Here is a 9,058-nt window from a genome sequence, read left to right as displayed (position 1 = left end):
TCTCTCTCTCTGTCTCTCTCTCTCTCTGTCTCTCTCTCTCCTCCCTGTCTCTGTCAGTGTCTGTCTCTCTCTGTTTCTGTCTCTGTCTCTCTACATATATGTAATATATGTAAAGATATATATATACACACAAATATATATACATTCATATATAGATACATACATATTCTATATCAATATATTTATATATGCATTCATTCAGAACATTATGTTTTTCAAGGAAGACCCAGATTCCATTCCTACCTCTCCCACTAATTTGCTATACAACATAGGTTTCATTTTTCTTAACTGTGAAATGAAAGGATTGGTGTAGATGAACTATAAGGTACACAGGAGTCTAAATGGCATCTTATTCTCTTCTTTATTATCCACTTTGGCTCACTCCTTGAGCTGTTTACACTGAAAAAAACCCCCAAAGCTTATAGCTTTTTCATGCGTTATTGTACAGCACTTGGTGCCAGCTAGGTTTTGTGATAATATTTAAGGTCTCATTTCAGAACAACTACAAAAAGGCCCTCTGAGCTTCTAATACCCTCACTTTGTATACCATAAGTCACCACTCACACCTTCCTTTCTCCTCATCCTTCACAAGTGATTACCCAGCATCACCGAAACTGGGATGAGCCAACCGATCTACCACTATCTAATGGATGTCTGCTGTGTGCTTATTGCTGCATTTGGGATGAGACTGTTGTTTTGTGGATTGTCCAAGTTTCTTGCAACATATTCTTTTCCTAACAAGAGTTGCTAATTCCAAGTATAATTAAATCAATTAATTCTATTAGCATATAGCTTTCCTCTTGCAGTGAATCTGGATCCAATTTAGTTATAGATAACTAAATGGGCTTTCCAAATTGGTGGATATAATCAATAAATACCTTACTCATATTCCCTTTGAAAAAAGAAAGCATTTTATTTCCCTAAATGTTATACAAATTAGGGTTCAAAGCAACAGATGAATTTAAAATTTTGATGGACAAACATGTTAGTAAAATGTGGAGAAGAGAAAGGGCTTTCTAAAAGCCATGTAGTATATTCCATAGCAGGCAGGACTGTAAAATAAATCATTTATACTTTCCTTTAAAAATTTCCACAGGAACTATCCCATTTTTTCTTCTTATAGCTTAACTCATTATTTTCCAACTCATTAAAACTGGGCATTTTTCTTACAATGTTGCCAGCTAAAGTCTATATTTTATTGTCCTGTGATCAGCAGAAATAAAATGGAGGGAGTGAAAGGAGAGGTAATGTCCAGTGAAGATGAATAGATAGATTGGGGCCAGAATGTGTATGGCTTTCAAAGCTAAACAGAGGAGAGGATTCTGGGAAGATGGTGGGAGTAGATCAGAAAATTCTAAGCTCTCAAGACTTTCCCCCACAAAAGAGCAAAAATAGCACCTTAGGACGAACAAAGTGTGGGTGGAGATAAAAAAGATTGGGGCCATAACTGGGTCCTCCTGGGACAACTTGAGAAGATGTGAAGAAAAATCCCAGTATGAGGTTTGGTACCAGTGAATAGTAAACACCTCCAGGCTAGGTTCCATTTTAACAAGTGGCAAGTCCTGAGGGTAGTTGGTTTGAGAGACTTCTGCAGCCACTCCACTGGAACTTTTTCCCCCAGGATAGTGAGGGCAATTCAGAGTCTAAGCCTGGGAAGATCAAGGGAACCTCTGCTGACAAGAAACGTCAGACCCAGCTGTGCTGTGAAGAGCTGTGGGGGTGAGAAGGAACCAGCACATGAAGCCCAGAAGCAGTGGGGCAGGAAACCACTGGCTGTGGACACCTATGGGAGGCTGGAATTTTGGCTTTGGTTCAAGGCTAGTGGCAAGGACCGAAGATCTGGGGCAAGAGGCACCATTTCCCACAACCCCAGGGCTAGAGGTGACCACAATAATCAAGTTATTACCACAAAAAATGCACAAATCAAAGGCAAAGAGTCCAACCATAGAAAGCTATTATGGGAATAGAGATGGCTGGGGTTCATCTTCAGAGGAGGATATTGAAGTAAAGAATCCCCCCAAGAATAAAATAAAATGGACACCTTGACCCAAAATAATTCATAGAAGATCCTAAAAAAGACTTTAAAAATCAAAGGCAGAGATAGATAAAAAGCTAAAAAAAAATAAGGATAATCCAAGAAAAACAAGAAGGGTATGAAAGGAAAGTCATCCAATAGAAAAGGAGATTCAGGGGCAGCCAAGCAGCACAGCGAGTAAGAGCACCAGCCCCAGTGTCAGGATGACCTGGGGATCGAATCTGGGCTCAGACACTTAGCACCCACCTAGAAACACCTGGCCTTGTAACCTTGAGCAAGTTACTTAACCCCAATTGCTTAAAAAAAAAAAGAAAGAAGATTCAGTATCTTGAGGAAGAAAATGAAATCTTGAAAATTAGAATTGAGCAAAGTGAAGCCAGTAAAATTATAAGAGATCAAGAAATGATCAAACAAAATAGGAATAAAAAAAATAGGAAAGAAAGTAAAACATCTTATAAGAAAAACAACAGATTTGGAGACTAAATCAAGAAAAGAAAATATAAAAATAATTGAAGTAACTGAAAATCGCTATCAAAAAAGAATCTTGATGCAATAATACAAGAAATAATTAAAGAAAATTATCTTAAAGCATTAGAACAAGGGGGTTGCAGGAATAGAAATAGAAATAAAAATTCATCAATAATCACTTAAAAGAGATCCTATGGCGAAAACTCATAGGAGTATCATAGTCAAACTCCAAAACCCCCAGCTCAAGAAAAAAATACTAAAAGCATCAAGATTAAAACAATTGAAATATCATGGTGCCACAATTAGAATTACACAAGACCCAGCATCAGAGACCTTAAAGGACTGCTGGTCTTGGAATACAATATATCAAAGAGCAAAAGAACTAGGGCTCAGGCCAAAAATATCATACCCTGCAAAGTTAAGTATTATCCTGAATGAAAAAAAAATATTACCATTTGATTAACTCTCAGATTTTCAAGACTTTGTTTAAAAAGTCCTAAACTTAATAGAAGATTTGACATATAAGAACTATGAGAAATATAAGGCACATGACAAAGACTGATTATCTGGGATCCATAAGAACAGACATATATTTTTATATATGTAAAATGTATTTCTAAGATTCTTATCAATAATTGGGTTGCTCATAATTAAGACTGGGGTAAACCTGAGCATGATATGAATTTTTAAAATAAAACCATTTAGGAATAGCTAAAAAGAGTAATTATTTTATAAAATGAGGTGCAAGAGGAAGAATTGATACAGAAGAATTAGTTGGGCAAGAAGGACTGGTAGTTCTGGTAACCTCCTTTCATCAAGAGGGTCCAAGAGGAAACAATACATATATATTTAGAAGAGTATAAAAGTCTTCTAAATTCAGAAGAAATAAAATGGTAAGGTCATGAGGGGAGGACAAAGGGGGATCTTTAGAGAGGAGGGTGAGAGAATGGGTAAAATAGGAGTTTAGAAGGGCGTCCAGATTTATGGTGAATAGGAGGATAGGGGAGTGATACTTGGAGGGGGGTAGGCAAGTCAGAGGAGTGCAAGGAAGTGGGCAGAAGTAAAGTAGAGGAAGCAAGAGGAATAGAAAATAAGAGATATACACATACATAAAAACAAAGATCAGGAGTAGAATACATTTGGGAAAGTATATGTCTATCTATGGTATATATGTATATAGCTATAGCTATAAAGAAACATATCTAAACTTTATTGTAACCTTCTGGAGGGCTAGGGAGTGTATGTATATATTTATAACTATAGAGAAACATATCTAAACTTTATTGTGGCCTTCTCTGGGGGGCGGATTTTGGGGGAGCAAAAATAAATCACAAAGTAAAAAATTGCACAGCAGAAAGAAAAGTCACGAGGAAGCAAAGATGGACAATTCTCAACACAAATGAGTATTATTTATCATATAGGCTTTCTAGGGGTGGCTAGGTAGCACAATGAACAGAGAACCCATCGGCCCTGGAGTCAGGAGGACCTGAGTTCAAATCCAGCCTCTGATACTTGACATTTACTTGCCTTGTGACCTTGGGCAAGTCGCTTACCCCAATTGCCCTCCAAAAAGCAAAAAAAAAAAAAATAAATTAAAAACAATTAAAATCATATAGGCTTTCTTGAAATGAAAATTTATTGTAACATATTTTGAATCCTCTTATGTTCTGTTATGGACATGGCCTGCTTTTTTTTCTTTCTGTGTATTTAAGTTCCAATATTTAAGTTTATGATATTATTTTATTTCTTTTCTCTATTCCATATTTGTGTTCTGGTGTTTGAGCCTAAAATAAAATTTTGAAAAAAAGAAAAGCTAAATAGAGTTTATATTTTATTCTAGAGACAATAGGAAACAGTGAAGTTGGTCAAGTAGGCCAGTCACAAGTTCAGATCTGCACTTAAGGAAAAAATAAGTTTTAATAGTATGTAGGGTAGACTGGAATGGTGACATACTTGATAGGAAAGAATAATCAACTATTTGATAAGCACAAGCTTTTAGCATAGTGCTTGGTAAATTATTTTTGAATATTTATCTCCATTTCTTATCTCATGTAGTCACTACAGAATGTTATGTTTGAACAACATTTTAAAGAAGACTAAAATTCCATGAGGAAGAGGAATGGAGGGAGTGCATTATGGGTTCTGGGAATGGCCATCCAGAGAGTGGAGATGGAGTGCATTGTGAGAGGAACAGAAAGAAGGCCAGATGGTGAGACTTCAGAGTACAGGAGGGAAAGGAAATTCTGAGGAGCTGAAGACAGTTTAGAGACAAGGACTGAAGGGCTTTCAGAGCTAACGTTAGGAGTTTGTATGGTATTCTGGAGGCAATAGTTGAGCACTGGAATGTTTTGAGCAAGGGATTGCCTTGGTCAGATCTGCACTTCAAGTTAATTTGACAGAGATTGCACTTTCCTTTAGTGAATCCTTGTAATAATTTTTTTAATAAAAAGTTTAAAATCAATAATGAAGTAATTAGTAGCAAACATTTTGTTCATTTACCAAACTACTCCTTGTCAATCTCCAGGGAATGTAGCATATGAGTCTTCTCATATATACTTCCAATAGCATGATATTATATGATTGGGTAATAGAGAGAAGGATGCATAATTACATTGGTCTCAGCTCCCAGGACTGGTCTATCAATTCAGCAATGCAATCTAGGTAATAGTAATGAAGTGTTAATTGACATTGGAAAAACCCTGAATGAATCCATCAGTCAGCAAGATTTTATTTATTAAGCACTTCATATGTGCCAGGAATTGTGATAAGCACTGGTCATATAGAAAAAGACAAAAGACAGTCTCTGCCCTCAAGCAGCTGACAATTGAGTGGGAGAGACAAAATGTAAATAACTAGAGACATAAAAGATAGAACATAAATGGGAGATAATATCAGAGAGAAAGGATATATGCAAATACTGCAGAAAGGCTTCTGATAGAAGTGGAGATTTGAACTGACCCTTAAAGGAAGCTAGGGAAGCTAAGAGGTGGAGGTAAGAAGGGAGAGCTTTCTAGGGATGTGGGGATAGACAATGAAACAGCATGGTCAGGAGATGGACTGTCATGTTTGAGGAATAGCAAGAATAATCGTGTAACTAGACTGTAGACTACATAGTAGAGAGTAAAGTATAAAAAGACTGGAAGGATAGGTAAGGAATGATTTTAAAAGTCAATCAGATTTGACATTTGATCCTGGATGTAATAGGGAGTCATTGGAACTGATTGATTAGGGATTTGACTTGATCAGTCTGAACTTTTAGAAAAAAGTTACTTTGAAGTTGATTGATGAGTGTACTGGAGAAACAGGGCAGCTAAGTGTACAGTGGATAGAGCACTGGACCTGCAATCAGGAAGACTCCTCTTTCTAAGTTCAAATCTAGCCTCAGACACTTACTAGCTGTGTGACCCTGAGTAAGTTACTTAACCCTGTTTGTATCAGTTTCTTCATCTGTAAAATGAGCTGAAGAAAATGGCAAACCGCTCCATTATCTCTGCCAAGAAAACCCCAAATGGGATTATGAAGACTTGGATGTGACTGAAAGGACTAAATAAAAAAATACAAACAACGATAGTACTGAAACACTAGAAGCAAAGAATGAATAAATGAATGAAAAGGCATTTATTAAGCTCTCACTCTGTGCAAAGCACAAAGTATACAAATAAAAAAGAGAAACCAGTCCCTGACCTTAAGGAGAATACATTCTAATAGGTGTAGACAACACATGTGGAGGAGTGATAGACAGGAAGAGTTTTGTTTTAGAACATTCTAGTAATGAATCCTTGGGGTGGTGAGTAGAACCACAGAAGAGATTGACAGAGCCTTTCCAAGAGCAAGGACAGAAGTTGTTTTTTTATGATTCCAGGACTTCTAAGTTGATGAGGTGACACTCCTTCCTCAAGCAATGGAGATGTGAAGAGCTGGTTATCTAAATGTGTAGAAGGCCCTGCTGAAACATCACAGCAATCTTATTGCTTACTCACAGGAACAAAAGGAAATATATCATGACATCACTTGTGACATCATATGTGAGGAAGTATCCTATCAAGAGTAAGAAACAGCATGAGAAAAGTCCCTTTATCACTTCCAATTTTATTGTTCTTACCTTGCTATCTTTGTGTCTTTCTCTTTCTCTCTTCCTCTTAGCTTAGTTTTTAAAAAAATATTTATTTTAAGTTTATGCAAAAAAATAAGAATTTATATAGCATAGTATAATAAAAAGATGATTGTATGTGAAATTGCAAATCTATTATGTACAACTTGCTGTTCTTTTAAAATATATAATAAAGTTATTATATAAATTTCTTTTTTTTTCCTATATTAGCTCTCTCTTCCCACCCTAGATATGTCTACCAACAGATACAAATATAGACATATTTGTATGTATGTGTGTACATCTATGTAAAGTTATTCTCTGTCTACTTCTATTTATCAGTTCTTTCTCTGGGTGCAAATAGCATCTTCTTTCAAGTGTCCTTTGTAGTTAATTTGGGTATTTATGATAGTCAAAATAACTTATTTGTTCAAAGTTGTTCTTACAGTATTGCTGTTACTGCATGCAGTGTTCTCTTCTTTCTGCTCATTTTGCTCTTAATTTTTTCATTCAAGTCTATCCACATTTTTTCCTAAGATCATTGAGCTCATCATTGTTTATTGCACAATAATATTGCATCACAATCATATACCAAAACTTGTTCAGCATTCCCCAATTGACAACCATCCCTGCAATTTCTACTTCTTTGCCACCATGAAGAGAACTGCTACAAATCCTTTAGAATATATAGGTTCTTTTCCTTTTTCCCTAATCACATAGCAAGCAATCCTGAGTCAACGGGTTTAGGATATTTAACAACTCTTTGAGCATAATGTTATATTTCTCTCCAAAATGACTGGATCAGTTCACAATTAAGTTTTTAATACATGTTTTGAACTTAAATATCTGGAAACTGTAGTAGGCATTTTCTAGCCTCTATGGATCTCATCCCTCATGGACAATGTGCCTCCAAAATCTCCTAACTTAGATTACAGAAAATTGAAATATGTTAAGAGTCTAAATTCACGGGGAGGCCAGGTAGCACAGCGAGTAAGAGCACCGGCTCCAGTGTTGGGATGACCTGGAGATCGAATCCCGGGCTCAGACACTTAGCACCCACCCAGAAACACCTGGCCGTGTAACATTGAGCAAGTTACTTAACCCCGATCGCTTCAAAAAAAAAAGTCTCAATTCACTACATCTCACATCTAGTTTTGCAATAGAATTAGCCAGCAACATGGAGAAGAGTAGGCATTACCTATGATGTAATAGGAACCAGTCAAATTTACCTCTATCCTGGACCAGAAAAAAGGGTTGAGACATCATCTTCCTTCCTTCATCTTCTTTGTTCTTTGTGTCTGCCTCTGTTCTGCTGTGGTGATAGTATAAGTTGTGACCTTCAGTGAGAAGACAAAATCATCCAATCAATGAATCAAAAAGTATTTGTTAATGCCTACTTTTGGCTAGGTTTTGTTCATAAACTAGAATAATGAAGATGACATGCTTCCATCTTCAAGGAGCATACAAGACAACAAATACATATGTAAGTAAAACAGGACTAGCTAATGAGCTAGGTTTGTATGAGCATGTACTGTCCTCAGGTGATACAATCCCCATATGCACTTTGGAGTATGCACAGAGATTCTCTAAATGTCACTGCTCAGTTAATGATGTGATGAAGAGATGGACTATTGAATGACAGGAGAGCAGGAACTGAAGTGCATTTAAAAAGTCATTAATGAACAAAAGTAAAGTTGAGATTCTCTAACTGCTGTTGGAGAGAGACAATGAAGTATGGGCAGAGGCCTCATGCCCTCCTTAATTGAAACTTATCTGTGTCTCTACTCTACTTCTTCACATTTGTTCTTCATTATTTTTAAGCAGGACAGCAACATGGCTCAGTGGCTAGAAAGCTGAGCCTGGAATCAGGAAGACTTCTTTTTCTGAGTTCAAATCTGGCCACAAACACTCTCTAGCTGTGTGATCCTAGGCAAGTCAACCCTTTTCGACTCATTTTCCTCATCTCTAAAATGAGCTGGAGAAGGAAATGACAAACCAGTCCAATATCTTTGCCAATAAAACCCTAAAAAAGGTCACAAAGAGTCAGACATGACTGAATAACACCAACAAGTTTTTAAGTAAAGTATTGGAGATAGCGATGACCTTGTGAGATTTAAGAGGTCAGAATGGTGACCCAATAGAGGTCCAGAATTTTGAGTTCATGTTAGATTTTTCTATCACTTAGCCCAGCAGAGTCTAGGATCTAAGGAATGCCCTGATGGCCCTAAGGACCCAGCCAAGAGTAGCTGAGACAAAGACTTGTCTAGCAACTTTGTTGTATTTGTAAGTGATTTTAGTGGGAACAATGTTGTATAGACAATGTTTTAAGTTTGAGTTCACTCTTTCCATTGAATGAGATGGTACAGGGAAAGTACAACCCCAACTATTGGAAGAAAATCTCTATAACTTATGTTTTTCCTATACCTTCATTATAAATATCCCTATGAAAAACCTAATCAGTATTA

This window comes from Petaurus breviceps, unplaced genomic scaffold (genome assembly GCF_028583685.1).
Source record: "Petaurus breviceps papuanus isolate PSGF00001 unplaced genomic scaffold, PetGlider_PUasm1.0 98, whole genome shotgun sequence".
Taxonomy (NCBI): Eukaryota; Metazoa; Chordata; class Mammalia; order Diprotodontia; family Petauridae; genus Petaurus; species Petaurus breviceps.
The sequence above is the reverse complement of the archived record's forward strand: the minus strand, read 5'-3'. Positions refer to the sequence as shown.